Source organism: Mus musculus, chromosome 5, assembly GCF_000001635.26.
Source record: "Mus musculus strain C57BL/6J chromosome 5, GRCm38.p6 C57BL/6J".
Lineage (NCBI taxonomy): Eukaryota > Metazoa > Chordata > Mammalia > Rodentia > Muridae > Mus > Mus musculus.
In genome coordinates this window covers 43,573,901-43,597,621 of record NC_000071.6, presented here as the reverse complement: position 1 = coordinate 43,597,621, position 23,721 = coordinate 43,573,901, and the positions used below count along the sequence as shown (strand labels likewise).

The window sequence follows — 23,721 nt, the reverse complement described above, 5'->3', positions numbered from 1 at the left end:
CTAAAGAACTTGCTTGCTAGGTCATGAAAAGATAAGGGGGGGAATCAAACAACTGGTGGGAGAAAGATGAGTTTACTCCTCATTTATTTCATGTGAGGGACAGATCTTTAATTAACTCAATGTATTTTGGAGAGTGTTCCAAAGAGACAGAGAAGGGATTAGAGGGTGCTTCATAGGTAATACAGTTGATGTATGGTTCAGAGTATGTCTGCCTAAAGGAATGATATCACCTAAATATGAAGCAGGAGGAAGAGCCAACAAGCAGAGGAGCAGGAAAACACTTCCAGACCAAGAGAACACTACATCAGAACATCCAATGTAGAAGAAGATGAACAGAGGGCACTGACCAGTGTGAGTGTGATGGTGTACCTTGACCATGTATGGCTCTGCTCATCATGGGAGGTCCAGTTCTTTATCTTGGCTTAGGTAGAAGCCCAGAAGGGCAGTGAGCAGTCACTTTGGGCAGATTGTTGACTTTTTTCCCTTCTGCTGCTGCTAAGGATGATGGAGGCAGAGCTGGTAGCTGCTGCCACTTTGTGCCTTTACAAAGTGGCCTAAAACAGTGAAAGGATTCAGCTTGACCTCTGACGGGGACCTATGTTTATTATAGGGAAGAAGTAGGCTCAGATGATAAAAGGGGTTAGATTTTTTTTTAAAGGGAACACACTGGTTCATCGATGGAACAAGTATAACGACCCCTACTGTGTATGAGGCACTGCCCCAGGCCCTGGGCATGCAACTTTGAGAGAAGAAAGCAAGACTTCATTTTGAACTCAGTGGGGATTTACAATTTCCCTGCCTTAGAATATAGCTGCCTGATTTCTTAGTTCAGACATGAAGAAATAGCGTTCACAGTGCCGACTTAAACCACTTTTGCCATGTTTTCATTCTAAGACAGAACTACAGTTTGGGTCTCTTCCAGATGGCCAAGCTCTGTCCACTAAGTACAGCCTCACCAAGTCCCTACTCCTAACTTCACATGTAGAGGACACTGGCTTTTCTTTTTTTTCTGGATATGTACAAATACTCATTATTGTGAATATAACATTTATCTAGGGTTATACTGCTTATCTCTGTACAAATTATCACTTTTTATATTCAAAACATAAGTATTTTTGTAAGCAAAAATGTACAGGAAAATTCAAACTCCCTCAGAAGACGAAGGGTGTGTCTAGTGAGCTCGTGTCTCCGCCATCCCTCTTCTGTGCTTACGAAGGCTGATGCCGTTGGCTTGACACCCTCATATTCCTAATTGCCTTTCTCCTTCCTGTCTTTTAGTTATTTTCAAGCAAATGTTTGACATCATATTGTTTTGTCTGTAATCATTCATACACGACACCCAGGATCATTCATCATTTTGCATATCAGTAGAGTGGTTGACACCATGTAGCTCTCTTGACTCTTAAGATCCTTTAACCAAAATCGAGCACGTCCTACTTAAGTTCAAAACATCTTTAAAACACTTTTTTCTTATAAACCACTATTTTGTACACTGAAAATTCTGAAGTGTGATTTTTATGTGGCTATCAAGATTTTTTCCATAAAACTTTCTGTGTGCTGGAAGAAGGAGTTCTTTGATGACTTATTACAGAAATTTCAGGAAAACCTGGGTTCGCTGCATGCCCTAACTATGGGCTGTGGGTTCTGGAAAGGAAAATGGTTCTAAACTTGTCTTCAGTGCCTTGGCATGTTGAGCAAGGGTTAGGCTTCTAACAAATGTCCAAGTGTATACTTTACAAAGAAAAGATGTCATATTGTTTCAAGAGAATTTGGGAATCATTGGAGAACAGGTCGTCCTAGAATCTTGGAATGTAAAATCTAACCACTCTGAGGGCTTTATGTGTGGATAGCTACAGACTTGAGCATATCAGCTTTGGAGTGTGCTTTTTAGTGCGTGTATATGTGTAAGTGTATGTGCATGTGTGTGCAGGTACACATATGTGTGTGCATGTGTGGATGTGTGTGAAAGACCAGAGAACAGCCTTAGATGTTGTTCATCAGGTGTCATCCACCTTGCTTTTGCAGACAGGATCCTTCATTGACCTGGAGCTTCCAAGTAATATTGGCTGGCTGGGTGGCAAAGCCCAGGATGGGTAAGACAAGTGATGCAACCACACAATGACATACCACTCAGCCATAGAGTGATAGATAGGGCGCAAGAGCAATGCCACGGGAAGGAAGGCAGCTTCCAAAGCCCACACACTGAGGTGCTGTCATTCTGCCACCATTCCACTGAGGGCTGACAGGGGACAGAGAAGTGGAGGAAGATGGATCATGTGATTTGCCTGGCTGATTGAATTGGGTCATTGATCTGCTTCTGCCCTGGGCTCTGCTGGCTTTTAAACTGCGGGACTTGGTCTGGAATCTCTACTATCAACTCCTGGATCTTTGTCCTTCAAACTCACTGGCTTTCCAGAGTCTTTCATTGGAGATGGTGGGCAAAGGGGTGCTCCGCAACCTCTCTTTATGGACATAAGCCCACCTAGGAAATCTTTGGATCTCAGTGTTAAGCACTGAGACATTTACTTGGGCATTTTACCTTGAGGTCTACGTCCACACAAGTCAATTTTTGATGTGGAGCTCGAATTTTCTTGTTGAGAGATTGAACATTGCAGGGCACACGTTCAGCCAAATCAAACAGGGTTACCGGTACAATGTTATGGAAATAAGCAAACACTTTTTTTTTTGTAAAAACCATAATTTTAATTCTAATTGTATGTATTGTGCCTATTTGTAACTGTGAATGGGTATGTGTACCTGAGTGCAGAGGCCAGAAGAGGGTGACAGATCCCCTGGATGTGGGGGGATGTGTAGAGAACCAAACTCAGGTCCTTCTGGGTGAGCAGTAAGCACCCTTAACCATTGAGCAATCTCTCCATTTTCCTCCTTTTCCCTTCAACTTTCTATTGATTTCTTGTGAACTTCACATCATACCCTCTCCTAACGTCATTGTTGTCTACGTAGACCAGTTCATTGCTCAACCCTCATCAGAGAAATTTCTTCTTAAAGTAGATGGTAACTAATGCAGAGACCTAGAACTGGAAAATGTGCAAAAAGTGGAACTTGGTCCTAACTCAGTCCTCTTCCATCAAGGCTCAGGGATCAATGCAGAAGAGAATGCAGAAAGATTGTAAGAGCCAGAGGTTGTGGATAACCTCAAAGAAATAGTGTGTTCCAGACACAATAGGGCCTGTGCTAATATGGACTCACAGAAACTATGACAGCACATATAACCTGCACAGTTTCAAACCAGACAAAAACCTCCCATGGAGAATGGGGAACAGACACGAAGTCCCATCCCTAATTAAGAAACTACTGACAACTGTTACCTTTTTGGAGAGAAATAGCCAGTTTTCTCCAATGCAGTAACACTGGGTATATCAGCCACATTCTAGGCAGGACCCATGCTCAGAAATAGCTGATCAACACAAAATGGACTCAATGGTGTGTGTGTGTGTGTGTGTGTGTGTTGTTGTTGTTGCTTTTGTTTGTTGTTTTTTAACTTTTGACTTTTCTTTTTTTTTGAGAGAGAGAGAGAAGGACAGAATGTGTGTGTGTGTGTGTGTGTGTGTGTGTGTGTTGTTGTTGTTGCTTTTGTTTGTTGTTTTTTAACTTTTGACTTTTCTTTTTTTTGAGAGAGAGAGAGAAGGACAGAATGTGTGTGTGTGTGTGTGTGTGTGAGAGAGAGAGAGAGAGAGAGAGAGAGAGAGAGAGAGAACATGAAGTTGAAGTTGGGTGGTGGGGAGGACTTGGGAGGAGTAAGAATATGATAAAATATATATTTCATGAAAACTTTCAAAGCATAATAAACATTTAAGGGAACAAATAAAAGTACTTGCATAAAAAAGAAAATCCAGAATTCTGACCTATCGTCTTCCCAGAATCCCAGCTCCTTCTCCACATTAACCAACCTAGAAGGCCAGCTTGCAATAAATGAGAGCTGCCCTCTGACAAGACACACAAGTCGCTCTGCACACCTTCTCCACACTGGCAGCTTCCCATCAGGGAGTTCTTGATATCATGCTGCCCTTCATGACACCTTCACACTCTCCTGTTGCCTTAGAGAAAACACAAGAAACACCGAGCTAGCCATGCACAGCTCTGAAGGAAGATCTCTCCTCTTCCTCAGTCCTTTGTCTTCATTTGTGATTCAATGTGTCTTTTAGCTCATCTCTTAGTTTGTGTAAATCTCTAGCAGGGATGCTGAAATCGATTTATTGGGAGGAGCCTCAGTACAAGTGAGACAACCAGCCTCTGCTTTGAAAGAACTTGAAGCTGAGTATGGGAAGACAGATTTTTGTGCATAAACTAACCTGGTACAGATCCAGGTAAAAGACTTTACAAAGAGGAGGCTTTTAAAATTGTGTGTGTGTTTGTGTGTGTGTGTGTGTGTGTGTGTGTGTGTGCTGTGTGCACATGTGTGCAGGTGCACAGAGAAGCCAGGCTAGGCCATTAAATCCCTAGCTGGAATTATAGGTGATTATGAGCCACCCAGACATGGGTACTAGAAAATGAACTCTGGGCTTCTGCAAGAACACCAAGTACTCTTAACCACTGAGCCATATTTCCAACCCTGTCTTTCAACAATAACCCTGATCCATTCATTCTTACATAACCTATAATCCATATCCACCCAAGGTCTAGAGTTCTGAAATTCTCAGCATATGTTGGCTGAATTAATGACTAAGTGTAACCAAATGTGATTATACAAGCAGAAAGAATCGTTGATGCTGATTGAGTTTCTAGGCAACCACTCATGAGCATGTATCAAGAATGAAGGATATAGCTTTACTTTCCATTGCCAACTGCCTGCTATCTTTCACCTGACACTTCTTCCCTGTCTTCTCCATCTCGCCAAGAATTTGCCTTCCAGTCTGTGGCTAAAGTGAAACCAAAGAGCAGACTTTAGATGAATTAATTAACAATATCACTTGTCTGCTTAAAAACTGTTCTAATGATCAATTATACTTTTCGATGCAAAGAAAATGCAAATCTCTGGTGACAAAGACGACACCGTGAACAGAGGTGTTGAGAATGTAGTATTTGCTAGGCATCTGCCTACTTTATAAGTAGGTATAGAATTCACTAGGCAGTGGCTGTGTTGGAGTGCTGTTGAGATTAGGTAACTGATTTGAAAATATTTTGACTGAAATTTTGGTTGCATTTTAAGGCAATAAAGCCCTTCAGGATGAGGCTGATAATGGTAAGGTGTTGATAATGAAGGTAATAGCTCTCTTGTATTGTTTGTTGTGTGCTGGGCTTTGAACTTAGGGCCTTTGCAGTGAGCCAGGGCCTGACTTTTGCCTTGTTTTCCTAAAAGCTGGCTAGGTCCATGTAGCCCATTTCAACCTCCACGAGGACAAGGAAAGAGGACCTGTTTACCAGTTTAGTGCACACATGACAGGAGGCTGGCCCGGGATAACCCACAAATGAATAGTATTATTCCTATTGCATATCCACGTAGGCTGAAGCTCCAGGAGGGTAACTGTTGGGCCAAGCTGAAGAGTTGAGCTTCAAGTGAAACATCCTACGGTCCCAAGTTTCCATCATAATTACTTCTCTTAAGTGTCCAACTAGATGGTGGGTGGGACACAGGCAGCCAAGAAGTGCTTCTGGGATTTTCATTCTGGCTATGGCTCAGTGGCTAGACTCAAGGAGAGGGAAAGAGGAGGATGTGCCTCCCAGGCCAACAGGGCAAGTCTGGCTTCAGAATGGCACCTGTGGGTAATGTCCCCCATGAAGGAAAATGAGAGAACCCGAAAGGGATGAGGGATCTGGGATCTCACCTCAAGCTGGGCCAGGAAACCAGCAGCCCCTGGCAGCCAGCTAACAATAACCTTTACCTTGTTAAGACTAAAAAGGAGTTGGCTGAAGAGCCTCTCATCATGCAGATGTGCCAAGGGGCCAAAGCAAAGGAAAAGAGCTCAAAGTGCAAATGGAAGAAGGGTTGCTTTCCAGCCTGTAGGTGGCATTGGGTGGAATGTGAGATCTACTTTGCACTTAGCCTCCCAGAACACTCCATCAGCCAGAGGTCTGCTTATACGTCCAGTGGGCAAGGGACAGCTCCTCCACTCGTGGACAGGGATAGTCACTGCATTGCCCATAGGTGGCTTTCAGAGAAATATGTCCATGGGCCAGAATAGGATCTATCTGAAGGGGTTTATCCACCATCTGGAAGAAGTTTCCAAGGGAATGAGTGCATAAATATTGAGATTCCTAATATGAAGACATAAAATAACACCCGTTCATACAGCATGCCATTTATACTAGCCACAGTGAGTCCTGGTCACTCAGAGAAGTAAGAAATAGGCTTTGTCATCATTTTGCTGCTGTCTAGAAACTGAGGCTTCTAAATAAGAGAAACAGCCCACTGCCTTGCACCTCTGTAGGGATAAATATAACACAGCAACCTCAGCTTTTCACACCCCGCTCTGTAGTTCAAGATGAAGGAAGTGATGACCTCAGACACTTCATAAAAAGTGACTCACGTGATGCACAGTACGTAGTAGGTGCTCAACAAATCTTAAATGTGTTACCATTGCACTATAGCTTTGGCTATTAGCCTTGGCTAAGCACTATTTTCTGTCTGTGTTCTTTCTGCCTATCTCTCTTTTCTGAAAAATCATTCGGAAGCCACACTCTTCATCTGCAGAGAGTTACTCAATGATAATACCTACAGTCTAGATTCTACACAATGACAATTTCATGACAGTATGTATAAAGAGAGTAACAATAATGGTGATGGTTTAAATGTATTGTTTTTAATAATAATGATGATGATGATAATGTCAATAATTCAATGAACTCAATTTTTCCATCAATCTCAATCTCAAGTCTTTTCAAAGGCTTTGGTATTTCTACATGTCTGTCCCAATAGTGGGAGACACATGTTCTCTGCTTGGCCTCTTGTTAAGAACACGTGAGGCCTCTTGGCACATGGGCTTGTGAATGGCAGCCAAGCTGTCCTAGACCCAACAAAGGCACATTTAGCAGCATGCGGTATCTCTTGCATGAACAACCTTTTCAGCCAAAACAATGTCTTTACAGACTATGTCATCATGGGGGAGAGTGGGAAACCCAACAAGCACTCACAGTGGTGCCAGGGAAGATGACTGGGCATCATGGCCTGGCAGAGACAAAACCAAGGAATGTTCTTTTGGAGTCTGGATTAGCAGATTCTTCATGCTTTCCTCTGCTCATGAACATCTCTTTGTGGCCATGGGGGTGTGTGTGGAGTGATACCAGGTGGCTTTAGGCCAAAGTCATTATTGTCAGTCATGAGACTGAGGACAGAGGATTTATGTTATAGCTCTCTCTTCTGGGAATAGTATTCTTTCCATTAAATTGAATGTTTAGAATACCCAAACCATAGTGTGTGTGTGTGTGTGTGTGTGTGTGTGTGTGTGTGTGTGTGTGTACACGTGTGCGTGTGTGCTTTTACTCCTAAAACTTTTTATTAATATTTTATGAAGTTTTTGATAAAAATACATATATGGCCTTTTACTTCAATGCTTATTTTCTATGAGCATAGATTGAGCATAATTGCCATAGGGAATTAACCACATTTTACTTTAAAGGCATTCTCTTTAAAGAAAATTTATAATAAGGATAAGGTACAAAGATTTATATCTATAGTTCTATCTTTCAGATAACCACCATTGTCATTTTGTATTTTTTGTTTATTTGTGTGTGTGTGTGTATCCTTCATTCAAAACCTTTTACTATCATTGGTACACTGTGTTTGCTTTCTCTTTAACTTAATAGTATATCATAAGGACTCTTTTTTTAATTAGTTTTAGAGACAAACAATATCCATAAAGTAGTCATTTTGTAATTTATTTGATATTATTTTCTATGATTGCACAGTGAAGCTTTCTTTTTTTTTCCTGGTCTGAATGAGATTGCAGTAAATATTTTTGTGCACAAGACTTCATCCATATTTAGAATAGTTTCTTTGGGATAGTTTCCCAGAAGTGGAATTACTGGGTCAAAAGGTTTGCATGTTTTATGTCCGTCTTGGAACATGCTGCCAAATAGCTGTTGCAAATAGCTGTGTGAATTTACGCTGCCCCATTCCTGCATAAAAACAAAACCCAGGGAATTGTCTGTCCACATCAGGTACCCTTGTCCCTGAAGCACTGACAGAGCTTAGCATAATTAGGAAATCACTACCACAGTGACACTAATCCTCACTGTGGGGGACATCCAGGCTTGTTCCACAGGACTCTGGCAATTGTGCCCTCCCTGAGTTAGCATCTCCTAAGTCATTTCTCCTACATGCCCCAAATACTACTCAACCTCAGTAGAGGGCAGGCCCTGATCATTTGTAACCTCACACAGCTCATAGCGTGCCTGACCCACGGCAGGTGTGTAGGAAGAATTGGATATAGGCAAGGATAGGACTCACCACTTAGGGCAGTGTTTGTCAACGCTCCTATTGCTGGGGCTCTTCAGTATACTCCCTCATGTGTGGTGACCCCCAATCACAAAGTTATTTTTGTTGCTACTTCACAACTGTAATTTTGCTACTGTTATGAATCGTGATGTAAGTATCTGTGTTTTCAGATGGTCTTAGACGGTCCTTGTGAAATGGTCATTTGACCCCAAAGGGGTTGTAAACTATAGATTGAGAACTGCTGGCTTAGGGGATATTACTATGTCATTCTTGGATCTGAGCCACAACTCTACCATTACATAGTGCATTGAACACAGCTGGCCTTGTGTTATGTTATGTTATGTTATGTTATCTTGTGTTATGTTATGTTATGTTATCTTGTGTTATTTTGTGTAGTGTTGTGTTGTGATGTGGTATGTAGTAGTTATGGCAGGACCCCATGCAGCTTTGTGTTGGAACCCAGTAGGTATCTGGAGAGGCCATTTTACAAGGGCAACAGTGCACTTCAGCTCATGAGTTTTCATGTTTTTTAAGTTTTATTTTTATTTTATACACATTGGCTGAATGTGTGAAGGAATTGGATCCCCTGGAACAGGAGTTACACACAGTTGTGAGCTGCCATGTGGGTGCTGGGAATCGAACCTGGGTCCTCTGAAAGAGCAGCCAGTGCTCTTAACCTCTGAGCTATTTCTCCAGCCCCTATATGTGTTTTCCTTAAATAAAAATTATTTACTTAAGTCATATGCACGGGTGTGAGGATGGGTGAGTGCAGGTTCCCACTGAAGCCAGAGGTGTTGGATTCTGATGGAGCTGAAGTTATAGGAAGTTATGAGATGCCTGATATGGGTGCTAGGAATCGAACTTCAGTCCTCTGGAAGAGCAGCATGTGTTCTTAACTGCTGAGCCAACTTTCAAAGTAACAACCCCACAGCCTTCCTTTCGGTCAAGAAGCCACATGACTGCTAATGATTCTGATGGCATGCCTTCCCCACAATAATGGACTATATCTCTTCTAGAACTGTAAGCCAAAGTAAACCTTTTCTCCATTGGGTTGTTTTATCAGAATATTTTATTACAGCAACAGGGAAGGAACCAATACTATAATGACTGCGAACAAGTCAGTGTAGAGTTGGGTTTTGTTTATCAGTATGGGTACCGTCTACTGTACTACACCCAAAACCACATGTTATCATGTCCACTCCATCTCCCTTGTATAGATGAAGCAACATAACACCACATAATATAGTACAATGTAACATGACATAACACAACAGAACATTATACAACATAACCAAAATATAACATAACATTACATAACACAACACTATACAATATAACCATAACATAACATAACATAACACAACACAACATAACCATAATATAACATAACACAAAATGACATAACACAACATACTACATAACATAGCATAACATTATATTACATAATACAACATAATCCTATACAACATAATATATTACATAGCACAACACTATATAACAACCATAGCATTACACAGCACAACCTAATACTATGTAACATAACATTACTACATCACAACACAATATGGCACAGCACAACACAGTGCAACGTAACAAAGCCAGCTGTGTCCAACGCACTATGCAATGGGAGACCCATGCTCAGATCCAGCTGTGTGGATGACGAGCTCGTGTGTGAGCACCTGTACCCCCCCTCTAGGCTTGAACACTATGGAAGCCAGGTTGTTGCTTGTAGTGTCACAGAACTGAAGCCAGGGCATGAGGCAATAGGCAGCAGGTAGGTGAACCTTAGCCAAAGTCAATCCATCTGTGTAATGGAGTATGATTGAGTCATAGGAAGGATCGGACTACTGACATGTACTGTACTGTGAACAAATACTGTCCTATTATGTGATTCTCCTAGTAAAATAATAAATAAATAAGAATGTATAGGAATGGAACACTTCAGCTTCAGGATAAAGGTTACCTAAGGTCAGGGAAAGGGTAGAAGGTGGACCATTTTCAGCCAGCTCTGTGACTGCCAGTCTCTCCTTCCCGGCTCCTCTGCCTTCTTCTGCCCTCCGTTCTCCTTCTCTCCCCACCCTCCCCTCCTCTTTCAGCAGCTCCCCTCCTTTCCTGTTCTCCTCCCTGCTCTCCCTCCTGTTCTCTCCTAGTTCTTCTGTTTATAGTTTATTTGTTCCTTGTTGTTTTTGTTTTCTTGGTATGGAGTTCAGGGTAGCCTGGACTTGTGACCTAGCTTTTTGCATACTAGAATTATAGGTAGTACCAACAGGCCTGGCTCAAAATGAAGTAATTTTAGCAACTTTTACTTTGGTAAAAACCCAGAGTCTGAAAATTGTACAAGCCTGCTGTTTATATTGTTAGCATTTCATTTTAAGAACATGTTACAGAGGCATGGTAAATGCTGTGTGTACAAGTTCATTGACCACAGTGAGACCCTGTTGATTTATTTATTTATTTTTTTACCTGTTGTTAATGATTTCTGATGCAATTCAGGATTAAGTCAAAGGCATGTCAATAAAAGAGCTATCTTGCATCTATGAAAAGTATAGTGTCAAAATGTTAATGACAAAATCAGGTAACTATAATAAGCCATTTAAGGAAGAGTGTTGGTTCCCAAGGACCTGGGAGCAGTCATCCTGGCCTAAAAATAATACATGTCTGAGACAGAAAGATGAGAGGATGCAATGACAGAATGGTAATATGCCTCTATTGCTATATGACAGGTGATGTCTGTCATTTCAATTGTGTTTTTCTCATTTACTGCAAGGGACAATAGACACACTGCTTTTAGACTTAGAAGACCATCAATAAATGTTCTATCAAATGAGAACCAACTATACCCAGTCAGTACACAATACTCTGAAGGAAGAAAAGAAATAAATGGTAATAACACTAAAAACTTTATTTTCCTGGTGCTTTCCTTCTTCTTGACCTACCCCTAACCTTCCTCCCTGCTTTGATTCTTAAATGCAGTTTTAGTGCCTTTTTCTGGCTGATGTCACACTTAAGCATTTGGTTCAAGACCAAATTTCCTCCTACACTTTCTCATTGAGGAATTTGAAAGCAATGAGTCTTGGATCATAGGCATCTTGGAATGGTCGAGAGTTTAGACTCATTGTGTGAAAAGATGTATTTGTTCAGTTGAGCAAGTGTGAAACAATGCTTTCAGCACCTCAACTCATCTTAGCGGCCCGAGTGACGTAAGGCTTCTCTTGTTCATGTTTTATGTTGTTTGGTTTTAAGGCATTGGCCCCCTGCTCTCTGTCAACCAGGAACGAGTCTGGAGTACAGAAAGTGTGTTGAATTTTATCCCAAGCCCAGTTTGTTTTTTAATCATCAGTTGGAATTCCATGATGGCTATGTCCAAAATATTTTGCGAGTTCATAAAAATATTTATGTTAGTAGGAAAAAAAAACAACTAGAACAGTAGACAGAGTGGCTGACACTGTGTTTTGTTAAAGAAGTCTTGGTAGAGCAATTTAATGGTGGCTACGACTCTCATCACAGTGAGGAAACAGAGGGGTTCTAAATTTAGGGCACAGGTTACAAAATCTAAAGGAGGCAAAACGAAAGGATTTTCTAGTCGGGTAGGGGAACTTCAGGCTGATTTATAACAGCTGGGATGTGGGCACAAGTTTCTCCTAATCACTCCAGAGCTAGAGTTAAAACTACTCTCACTGAAGGCATGCTAGGACGTTCTTTGGCTTTAATCAAGCTTTGTGAGTACAGGATGTCATAGGCCAAAGCTTATATTGTAAGCACGAAACTACACACACACACACACACACACACACACACACACACACACACACACACACACACACTCACTCACTCACTCACCAAGCACACCTGCATGTGATTTTATATGGAAAAAAACTGTAAAAACAAAATAACTTTGTATATGGAAGACAACACACAGGGAGGAAAGAAACACAACACAATATTACTTGTTGTTTTGTTAGGATTCTGGAAATATGCTGCAACTTTCTGTTTGCTGAAATTCTTGTTGACTGTGATTTTCTTTCCCAAGGATTCAACCACTCATTCAATACACAGGCTAAACTTAGAGGCTTAGAGACTGACAAATAGAGCACCTGTGTGCTTTGAAAAATCTCCTAGGGCTCTAAGCCAGAGACCAACAGGACAGGAGTAACCTGGTACTTCAAGGGAGGTGAGGTCCATGTACAAAATGCAAAGGCAGTAATGATTGTCACTGTTGGCTGATCGTCAGAACTGAGCAGCAAGGAATGCTCATACTTACAGCATTACCCGCACATAAAAGTACGGTGTCTTCCAGGCTCTATGCCATTCCTGTCAGTTAAATGTGTATAAAGAATGGGTCTAAAATATAGACACATTGGCTATGAAAGTCAGTCTCAACTGTCAATTTGTTTAGGTCTGAATTCACTGGAAGGTGAGTCTAAGTGACTATTGTGACTATGGGGATTATTTTAACTGTGTAAATGGAGGGTGGAAGACCTTCTCACTGCAGCATCATTTTCTGGCCTCTATAAGCAGAGAAGGGGATCATTCATGCACTCTGCTAACTATGATGCAATGTGTGGCCTGCAGCCAGCTTTTTGAACTTCCTGCTGCCTCGACTTTCCTGCCTTTGAACTGTAAGCTGGAACAGGTCCTTTATCCCTTGAGCTGCTTTTCTCAAGGCATTTTATAACAGCAATAGGAAAGGTAGCTGAGATACCCACATTAGGGTTGTGGCTTTGCAGCTTGTCACACTGAGAAGGGTAACCAATCCTCTTTGCATTCCTTATATCTACCCACAGAGCTCCGCAGCTAGGTGCACCTTTTGAATTCTGCTAAAATGAAGCAGTGTTATGTCATTCTACCATTTTAAATAAATAATCTTTCGAGACCCTTTTGCCTTTGGCTGATGTGTGTTCATCCGAGAGTAATGGAGCAGCGAAAAGCTTAACACACAGGTTGGAAGCCAGTTTTTAAAAAGTGAGTGCAGGCTCTAGATTATGTCTGGAGGGCTTTCCCAAAAATTATGCATGTGCTTGGCCATGTTGCTGTTTGTTTTGGCTGCTGAGGAGGGTCCCCCCCCCCATGCATTTATTCAGTTTTAGCATCCATCCTCCCCATGATGCAATGGCTATGTCTGTTTGTGTTGGTTATTTCTGGGACAAAGGAGTGTTTCTGATTTCTTACATAAACACTTACCTAGTTCTTGTTCCATGCCTCTCCTGCACTCATAACTGGCATAGCAACAGATGAGATCTTTTCCTTTGTGGGGAGGGGCATGACAGACCAGACAGGTAGCCTGGAGATGACTGACAGGCTGATACTCGCTGTAGTTCTAACACTGTAGATCTCTGCTCCCTTGGTTTTGTGTATTTCCCATGAGCCTACTCTCTCCGACTGGACAGGCTTTATACCACCTGACCTGGCTCCTTGGTGTCTTTGAGAAGTGTTAATTTTGATCAAATTTGGTTTCTGTTTTCCTGGCAGGGTGGACAATGCCTACACACTGGAGTTAAGGCTGTGTGTGTCCTAGTCACAGGCCTGATGCAACCCCAGAGAGTCACTAAATGAGTAGGAGCTCAGGCTTTCTCATCTCTGTTTCAGGGACAAGGCTCTTGCAATCTTGTTTGGGTTGTCATGACAATAAATAATGAGCTAAGGTAAATTATGCATGTGGAACTATCAAGGGTTTGAATGCTGAGGGGATTAACGCATGCCCTTTAAGTGTGTTCTCTGTCCCCTGCTTCTGGCTAAGGTGAGCGGATCAGAATTATAATTGCTGCATTGCTGTTTCTGTTGCAAGCAGACTCTTGAGGAAAGTGGTCCTGCAGGGACACTCTTATAATTGCAGTTTGTTCTTTGAGCTCTATTTGTTCCCTACCTCCGAAAGGCCAAATAACGACCCTCACAAAGCTGCCTGCACAAAGCCATCTTCATCCCAAAACACAGCCCTTGTAAAATATATGATCTTATAGCAAAAGGGTCCTCACACGGACTGTCTGAGTTGGCCCAGTGATGTAGACACAGGGATCCTGCTAAGAGGAGTAGATAAGAAAGTGTGATGTGAAGATGGATGCAGAGAGGAGAAGAGAGGAAAGATGTTGCACTGTCAACTTTGAAGATGAGGGAAGAGCCACGCACTGAACAGTGCAGGCAGCCCCTGGTGGACTGAATAGGTAATTGCCTTCTTCTCTAGAGCTTCTTCCAACAGGAACACAGTCCTGAGAACCCATCAAGCACTGCACAATGACTGTACTGCTTAAGCTACTAAATTTGTAATTTGTTGAGATATGCAGGGATTAGGCTGGGGTAGAACTCATTATGGAGCTCAGGTTGGCACTGAACTTGCTCTAATCATCCTGCCCTAGTCTCTCCAGTACTGAAATTACATGTGTGAGTCACCATACTTAGCTAAATTTGGTATTGTAGTGATAAAAATGGACATGCCAGGTAAAACCCAGACACCAAGAGACCTTGCCCGAGCTATAGGCAACAGCAAGAATATATTCTCTAGGGATCACTAAGAATTTTGTTTTGTGCATGTGTGTATATTTGTGGTGCAAGAGATCGAATTCAGGTCCTCAAGGGTTTTTTAAGCCTGCTACCACTAAACTGCACCCTAGGCCACTGTACTCACCAAATACCAATAGTCATCAATGTATAGTAGTTCTTATGGAAATGAATTTTCTGTTTCTTTCAGATAATGGAAGATAACAATATGATTGCTACTAAAGCATGGGTAGCAATTACCAAATAGCCATCAAATAGCATCAGGGAAGAACTTTAGATGTGTACATATTCAGCTCACATTATGGAGAGTTTCTTTCAGTGGCATTCAATGACAGTGTGTTGTCCTCCTGTCTAGACATGGATTGAGAAGTGTAATTTGTATGACAGGAAGAGATGGTTTCCCAAACCCCACTTTGTATGTTGGGTATAATTAACCACAGATAGAGAAGTTTTAGCAGCCAGATAAGAGTGCTGACTTTTGCCGATCAGTGTGTCTCTGGTAAATTTTAGAGTGCCTTATGGCAGCTTTGTGTGAATTACTTGGCTGGTAGTTCTGAAGGAAGAAGCACACTCATATGAAATATTTGCTGTTCCCTAGTGTAATTTTTAAATCAAATGCAAATCTAGACTAAGGGATTAATTCTTAATTACCTATACACACAAATGTTGATTACAGGATTATTGAAAAATAAGAGAAAAACATTGAAATAAAATAGCAAACTGTTAGCTAGTTGGTCATTGGTTGTTGATCACTGGAGTATTATGCAACTAATCAGGAGTATTGGTTAAAAAGACTGCCATAATAAGGAAACTATTTCAATATAATGTGAAGAGGAACAGTGGGAAGCAAAGTTGTTTGCATTGTAATCTTGATGTCTGTAGCTCACATACAAACAGAATCTATAGGAAAATCCTGACATGCACTCTGTGAAGGTGGCAGAGTTATGGCTGATTGCTTTTCCTTTTCTTTGTTTTCCAAATACTTAGCAATCTAGCTATTTACATCTGTAAGGGAAAGTTAACTAAATGAAAACATAAAGCAGTAAGTCAAAACTTCAGATTTGTGTGGAAAGTATCCAGGAAAAGAATGTGCACACTTGCAACTCTAAATTACAGTGCCCAGGGCGCTCTAATTTACGTGACACACTGTGATGACAGGAAGGCCAGAGGAGGAAGCCTGCCATCAACACTCTAGTGTGGCATGGAAGCTGCTCTGGTACGAATGCTTTCTGCCTTTCAGTAGACTGATTGGGTTACATAAGGCATGAAAGACTTTAGCATCATCAAAGAGTTCTATTCTGATCACGTTAACAACCTCTTTTCCAGTAGAAGGATGAGGAAGTGTCCTATCACTGACTTACTGAGAGTTTACTATGTGCTGTGCTGTGTGCAATGCTTATGCTCACCACCCCAATCGGCCTTCATGCATCGCTTTCTAGGTGGTATGGTTTCAATCCAGAATGTTCTCGACAGGGTTACATTTTGATTGTTTGCTCCCCAGCTGGTGGAGACAATTTTGGAGGTTGTGGAGAATTTGAGAGGTACGAGAGACGAGGTGTCTGTTACTGTCCCTGGCTTCTTTCTGTTTCACTGTCCCCATCCTGGTTGGCTGCTGTGACACAACTAACTCCTGCGGTGACAAAAGGAACTAATGTAGAAGCTGGGCTCCAGGAGCAAATCCTCCGTGTAGTGAAGATGACCAAGCGCATTTAAGCCTTTGGAGCTACTTTGTGGGGGTAATGTGGAAGATTTGATGATGTAGTCTAGGAAAGCTCTTGTGTGCTTGGAGCAGTGCTTAATGGGTCATCTTCATGAGAACTTGGGTTACCAGGATGCTGTAGATGAATGCGCTCACTCATAGATGAGACTTGTGCTCACAAGGTTACAGATAGTAACATGGATTCTATCAGAAGTATTCTTGGAGGCTTTGCTTTCTGTTTTGCTTTCTGCTTCCTGATTGGCTGCCATGATGTGACCTGCAGTAATCTCAGTGTTTTGCTGCTTCTGTGGATGGTGTCACTCCTCCATCCTCATGGTGATGGGCTATATCCTTTAGAACTGAGGTCAGATAAGCCTCTGTTCCTTTAAGTTGCTGCTGTCAGGTTCTTTGTCATAGGAATGAGAAAAGAGATGACCATGGTGCATCTTATTTCATAGATGTCACGCATGAGATGTTTATGAAAGTGAACAAAACATGCACACGGTCATCCATGGCTGGCTCAAGAGGTGTGCTGTCGGGTTCTGTCGCTCGCTGTCTCACGTAGGAGCTCAGGCTGAACAGAACACCCCAAGTCCCCCGTGGAATTTGGACCGTGCTCTGTTATTGAGAGGACCTAGAGGTCTTGACAGAGTCATAGCTCCCTATTGTGGATGTGTACATACATAATTATTTTTGTTGATAAAAAAATCTATGCCATAAAAGCAACACAGTATGCCTCTTCCCTTCACCTCATCTCTTGTTTTCCAGGTATTTGGCTGAAGGAATACTATGTTGCGGTAAATCTCCAACCCAAATATGCCCCGGCAATGAAAACACAACACAATTAATATGAATACATGCTGTGCGCCTAGATAGAGGAGATCTACTGCTACACTACCATCTTCCACATCTATGAGACCCCTTAGAACTTGCGGTTTCTCCAGGCCATGTGCTTCTGCTCTGCTTTTCTTCTTCTTCCTCCTCCTCTGTGTCCTCTCCCTCTTCCATTTTCTCCCTCTTCTCTCTCCTCACTTTCTGCTCCACCTTCCCTTTTATCTGCCCAATCATCAGCTCTCCTTTATTTTACAAATTAAGGTGGGAAGCAGGTTTACAGGAAATCACCTGAGTGCTGACTCATTCCTTGTTCTTAACCACTCACAGGAGAACGGAATTAACATCAAATATAATGTTTGTCTGCAACACTACTAGTGTAAATAGGAGCACTAAATAGATACAGGTAGATACCAGGAACCCAGGCACAAGAATTAAAAAGACTTGGATTTTTTTTAAGTTTTCCCAGCAAGGGGAGTTTTATTTTTATATTTTAAAACAAGTTTCCCAGATAATTTAAACCTGAAGCCTGGTGCTGAGAACCACTAAGCTAAATATCCCAGTGACTAAAACAGTCACACCATTCCCATGAGCACTATTTTAGGTGTATACAGCCACTTAGGAATAGATATGTTTGGTAAAAGGAGAGAATTTAGATTTTGCCAAATTTCATAATTTTAGAGTGGTGCATTTTAACGTGAGTGACACTGAGAGTCAGTCTGAAGAGTCTGTCTGGGAAGAGTTTTGGAGATAGATGACATCTCAGTGGACTTTGGTTGTTGAGTTTAGCTGTCATAGTCACAATCTAGGAGCCCAAGATCAATGTGCTGGCAAGAGATCACTGTTTGGCATTCAGGTAGGTGGGGCTGGAGTAGGGGAGGAAGAGGGAGCTGGAGGTGAGGGAGGAAGAAGAGTGTGTCTTATGAAGCCACTAATTCTGTCACTAGGATTCCACCCTCAGACCCCCTCTAGCCCTAACATCTTTGTCTTCATGGCGGTTGGTGCTTAAACATAAAAGTCTAGTCTATGGGAAGCACAAATGTTCGATCCATGACATTTTCACTTCCCTCTCGGAGCTATGAGGGAAGCTGAAGGGGCCAGCTCAGTGGTATCCAAAATGCACCCCTCCCCCCAATCCCCCTGGAGTCTAAAATCTTCTTTGGTGTTGAGATCAAGGAATGCTGCTGACAGAACAGAGAGGCTTCGAACTCACTAGCTTCCCCTTTGATAGATCTCATTCTATAGGATTTTGTTTTAAATCTGCACATGTTTACCTCTGCTTGTGTGCGCTTTATCTATGTTTTAATAGTAATTCAGCTCCAGAGTCTTCAGAGTTCCCATTTCCCTGCTGTTGCTCTTTGTCTTTTGTAGGACCTAATTAAGGCTACCATGCCACACTCAGTGTCTCATTTGTTTTCTCTTCTGATTCAGACTTGTAGTCAAAGGCATGGCTGGAGAACAGTAGCCAGGGCAAGTGCCTGGCACACGGATTAGCTGTTGACCAAGGGGTCTCCCACAGACACAGTCCTGAGGCTGATGCTGTAGAGTAGAAGCAACCATAGTGCAGGGGCTAAGAAAGGTCGTAGGAATCAAGCAGAACCTTCTATCTACTCTACAAGAGAAAAACTATGTCATTTGCAGCAGCTTTGGAGGATAAGGGAGTTTGGTACTGGGTATTGCTCCAAAAGGCATTCAGACCACGGATAATTTCCTAGATCTACACTGTGTCTTAGTTCTTCACATTAGAGGCTGTTTAGGCCTATGGTAGTTGTACTATTGATGATACCCTTAGAGGATTTTAAACCCATAACCGGCTGAGCCTCTCAAACATTTGTGAATTCTTGGACAAATATGTAGAAGCATCCCTCTTATTACAAGGAAAGACTTGGGTGGATAGGATTTTGATCACACTGGAGGCATAGACTTTAACATGAGGATCCCAATTTAGTTGTTTAAATTTGGAGAAATCTTTCCCAAATTAAAGCATTAATCAGAAAAAAATTATGTAGATAACAAAAAGAAAATAACAGAAGCCAGCTGTCACAATACCACCCCTAAGTGACCTCATTATCATTTAGGGATCTGCATCTAGAATGATGTATGTTATCTCCTGCATGTATTACTTTTCTGTGTTCTGTTCTCTGAAGGATTATCATGCAATAAGACACAATTCGCAACATAATTTTAAAATCATATCAAATGGACATGTTGAAATTGTTTTCATTAATCCCTGATTTGGGATGTTCAGTTGTCTTTAATTTTTAATTTTTTTTTTTTTTACCAATAACATTGCAATGAGCATCCCTCTAGGGAAATGCACCGTTTTTCAATTAGGAAGCTGGAAGCTGGCAGCTCTCATGCTCAACCCCACCCTCTCACTTCTTCTAACTCCTCCAACTTCCCTTGCTCCTTGATTTGTCTTCCTAGATGAGCTGAGGCCTCCTTTGAGGGCAGTGGGCAACCATCATTTTTTGTTTGTCTGCTTGTTTGTTTTCTTTTCCTCCTTTGTGGTGTTCCCGCCTGTGGACGGCAAGCTGCATGTTTGTAGTCTTAACTGTTGACCATGCATTTGTTTGGCGTGTTGCTGGTTCTGGTCTGATCATTTGCATCTGGGCTCTTAGATCTGCTCTTTTCCCTCCCTCCCCTTCTTCCTCATTTAACTGAGTATCTAGTATATGAAGCAGGGATCCAGGTGCTGGGAAAAGAGTGGAAAATACAACAAATGAAAGCATCCCCTTGAGTGATAGCCTTCCAGAGTGATAACAGATACAGATAAAAGAGCCAGCACCCTGCTGATTTCAATCATCTGAAGTTCTGCAAAGACTAGACAGATGCTTTGGTGGCACAGGGTGGAGAGAGGATGAACAGCTAGTGTGTATATGGTGGAGTAGGGTTAGAAGTAGGTTTCTTTGAGATGGGAATCTGTGATGTGATATCTACATCTGGCAAAGGTGCTACCCATGAACATTTGGGTGTGAAGTTTCTGCAGAAACTTGTAACTGAAGGTCACAGGGAAGGAAAGATCACAGCAAGAAGAAGAGAAAATCAAAGGAGAGAGCCAGGGACAGGGTGTCAGAAAACAGTGGGCTGGATGGGAACCAAGTTGTGCCTGTCTTCAAGGCCCTGGAGGAAGTTCGGCTTTTATTAGATGTTTGATGGATTCATCTTGAATGAAGCAAGAGAGGGCCGTGTCCTGGGTTTTATTTTTAAGAAAGCACTCTGCTCAGTTTTTATCTTCCACCTTTAACAGGTGAAGAGCAACTCTTCAGGAAACACCTGCTAGCAGATTTGTAGACCAGGATGGCTTTGAACTCATAGAGGTCTACCTACCTCTGCCTCCCCAGAGCTGGGATTAAAGATATGTGCCACCACACCCAGCTGGTCCAGGTCTCTTTTTGTGGCATATCTTGATATTAATTTGACATTCACTCCTTTGCTGCCTGAATTGTCGAGCCATAACATATGGTTGTCTGTATTCTTACTTTGCAGAATCTTTTCTAGGAGACTAGATGATATCTCTTAGACCAAAGTCCAGCCTGAAGGGTAGAATCAGACCCCTCATAGGGAGTTCTCGGGGGAAGGGAGCCTTTGTTTTCCTGATGAAAAGACTCCTGCTTCCTCCCCTGCTTGTCTCTGACACGAATATGCTGTTTGAAGAGCAGAGCTACCCTGCTATCATCTGATAAGCATGAGACATGACCTTCGAAGGACAGACAATGGGAAGTGAGAAGCCTAGTTGCCTCAATTGAGTATCTGAACTCATGTGATAACCGCTTTCCCTATGTCATCAAGAAGTGAAAATGCCAAATAGTGTCAGCCTTTGCTACTCAAGTTAGCATTCCTAAATGCTACTCACAAGTTTCCTTTGGTAATTCCACAGAAGAGCATTCAAATCATTCGAGCTCTGAACACCTCAATATGTATTAAAGTTGACAAAGCCGATGACCTCAATTTAAGGCACTGTGTGTTATGGAATTAGGGCTCTTAATCTCAGATGTTTTGGGGATGTGCCATTAAAATGGTAGCTAATGTAAGAATGGTTTCTACAGACATCCTCTGCCAGAGATGAGCCATGCTTTGGTACAGCTAATTGGGATTTCTTTTTCTCTTATTTTGGTTTCCCACGATCTTAGTTCCCATTAAGAATGAAATGACACCACTATAGCCAATCCCCTGCAACCTTAAAGTTCCAAGCACACATAAAAAAAAAAAAAAATCAAAGAACGTGTGATTTAAGAGGTCCTGGCCAGAGCTGGAGAGATGGCTCAGTCTGTTAAGAGCACTGACTGCTCTTTCAGAGGGCTTGAGTTCAATTGCCACATGGTGGCTCACAACCATCTGTAATGGGGATCCGATGCCTTCTTCTGGTGTGTCTGAAGACAGCGACAGTGTACTCACACACATGAAATAAATAGAGGTCCTGGTCATGGACCCATGGAAAAAAACTTTAGATTTTCCCTTCTTCTTTCCTTCTGTGAGCTCACTGATCTTAACTCTTTCTTGCATACCCTCTCTGAAGTATACTCTATGCTAGCATGATAAATGTCTGCTGTACTGTAGAAACTTTATGAAACCCACCTTTAATCTACATCACGTTTTACACGCTAGAAATTATTTTCCTGATGAAAATCAAGACTCAAAAAAGTTAAGTGACTTGCCCCCTATATCTAATTAAGAATTTAGCATCCAGTGGATTAGTTATTTAATATTTAATTATTGTGATCATATTGCTGATAGAAGCAATGTAAGGGATGAGAATATTTAATTTGGTTCTTAGTTTTAAAGAATATATCCTCACAATATGGAAAAAGCCAAGCAAAGTGAGTGGCATAATGCAATTAACCTACATTTTGGTGAGCAGGAAGCCAGCAGTTTAGGTTGGATTTGAAGCTGGCCATAACTCTCAAGCCCGGTTCATATAGCTCTGGGTCTGCAAGTTATACTGCACATGCAAAAACTTCCACAGCCTCCCAAAACAGAACTACACACTGGAGACCAAGGGTTCAAACATATGAGCCTGTGGAGGACATTTTACATCCAAACCACGACCCCGGCATGCCTGGTTCCACACTGCTCTGTGCTCCTGTGAGATCCTCAAGCACAGATGTTCAGCTGGTAGATGATTCTATGCTTTTGTGAACTTCTTCAAAGGAGCAGCTCACAGTTTGTGTTTCTACCATCTTGGAAGCTCCTGTACTTGGACTTCTAACAGAAGCATTCATCCCCAGACTGGTTAGCTTGACCTTATTTGGAAGCAGGGCTTGTGTGGACATTGTGATGAGAAAGTCATATATTAGTGCACACCCTAGATCCAAATACGCCTCTGGAACAAGGGAAAACATAGGAAAGAAGACAAAATGGAGAAGACACTCACAATCTAAGAACTCCATGACTCTTGGCAGTCACCAGAAGCTGAAAATGATCAACTTCCTCATTCCCAAGTCCCTATATAAATGACAAACGCTCCTCTTACTACTTGAAGGTCCCTCCATCCCTGCAGGAAAGAGACTTCCCCTCACTGTGTGGCTCTTCACACTGGGCATAATAAATGTATAATAAGTTAATAATCAGTTGAGGTCAGACCCTGGTCTCTTTCCTGCTTTTTGTCTGTCCTCTGCACTCTGAAATCTAACAGTCAGTTTCTCTAAGCGTCTAAAAGAGAACCAACATCGTCCAAACCTTAAGTTTGGATTTCTGTCTTCCAGAACTTTTGTTGTGATTATGTTACAGCAGCAATGGGTCACTAATAAAGCATTCCTGGACTTGTAAGAGGATGAGCTATGTTGAGAACCACATTTGAGGATTGGAATGAGAAGCAGAGAGCTGAATATCATGTTTACCACAGTAGGAAGGATGGGGAAGGAACAGATACCTTTCTCCTGGAAATGCAGGATGCTACCTCTGCCTGGGATTTTATGAAGGGTGGGGCTCAGGCAGTGGTGAATTTCAGGGCTGGATCTTATAGGTAGTAGCATGTTTATACCAATGGGACTGCGTTGATTGTGTTTGTAGAAATGCGACTGCTTATAAAAATTTCATAGTTTCAGGAAAGAACATAGAAATGGAAACACAAGGGAACAAAACAAACTTGGAAATCCTTTTGCCTGCATTTTTGAGTGTTGTTATAGATTCTCTTTAGGCAAGTTTTAGTGGAGATGAGTTTACAAGTAGGTTCATACTGTGCACACAGTACTTTTATAAAATGAATTTCCACTAAGTCTGCTTGAATTTACCAGAAGAATAAAAAAAGTTAGAATCAAACATAAGAAACTGCTAAATTTCAGGTTAATATAAAAGAATTATT

At 41.8% G+C, this 23,721-nt stretch overlaps 1 protein-coding gene across 2 annotated transcripts in view; it reads right to left on the bottom strand.

Annotated features, from left to right (window-relative positions):
• C1qtnf7 (C1q and tumor necrosis factor related protein 7) overlaps positions 1–23,721 on the bottom strand; it is a 103,702-nt gene that overhangs the window by 21,505 nt on the left and 58,476 nt on the right. The window lies entirely within an intron of this gene.